Source organism: Microtus ochrogaster, unplaced genomic scaffold (genome assembly GCF_000317375.1).
Source record: "Microtus ochrogaster isolate Prairie Vole_2 unplaced genomic scaffold, MicOch1.0 UNK1648, whole genome shotgun sequence".
Taxonomy (NCBI): Eukaryota; Metazoa; Chordata; class Mammalia; order Rodentia; family Cricetidae; genus Microtus; species Microtus ochrogaster.
In genome coordinates this window covers 3,859-4,819 of record NW_004950746.1, presented here as the reverse complement: position 1 = coordinate 4,819, position 961 = coordinate 3,859, and positions in this window count along the sequence as shown.

The following is a 961-nucleotide window of genomic DNA, read 5'->3' as shown; positions in this document are numbered from 1 at the left end:
TTTTGGAGCAGAGATGCATCAGCGTCTTTAACTTGATGGAGGGAATCAAAGCATGAGGCTTTAGAGATTCCAGGAGTTGACCGAGGGGGGAGTTTGGAGAAATTGGCTTTGAATTTTTAGTTCCCATGGTTAATCAATAAATCCGCCTGCAAAAACGAGCAGGGGCTGCTCGAGTCCAGGCGTCCCTGAGCCCTGAGAAGCCGTGCTATTGGCGAAATCGACCTGAGCCTAGCTACCGACAAGAAGCTCCCGGCTAGGAGGGGAAGATTAAACAACCGTCCCGAGCCTAGCTACCGGTGTGAGTATCTTGGCTAGGAGGGGAAGATTAAGCCTTTTGGGGCTGACTGTTCAGCCGAGAAGAGGTGCCCGTCCCATGACGAGCCTGCACGTGAAAGAGAGAGGAGAAAGGAGGGGAAAAAAAGGCAGAAGAGGCCAGGAACACCGAATTCCTGGCGGGCCAGGAAGACCAAATTCCTGGCAGGAAGTTGGGGACACCGAATCCCCAACTTGCAGGCGGAGCTATGGTCAACCAAGGAAAAAAGGGGGGGTAGACAACTCAACCCAGAACGCGCTAGAGAAAGCTGGCCAGGCGTTCCCTAGGGCGGGACGGGGAGAGACCAGCAGGGGTAAACTCACGAATCGGTTGGCTGTGGGCAGGTGGCTGTGGGCAGGTCCCCGGTTGTAGACTTCGTGCCTGGGAAAGAGGTTGTCCGGCACTCCGGGAGGCGCGCCACAGGCCCGAAGGCCGGGCCTCAGGTGGAAGGCCCGGGACAGGAAGTCCCTGAGACGGCACCAATTTGTTCTTCTTAAAAAAAATAATAAAGGCAGGGGTGTTCTTCTTGAACACGGGGCACAGGACAGACACACACGGCGGAACAAACACAGACACGACACGGAGGCTCCCACGTGGGTCCACTTTAATGGGGGAGGGAACCACAGAAGGGCAGAGGGACGTGCGGGA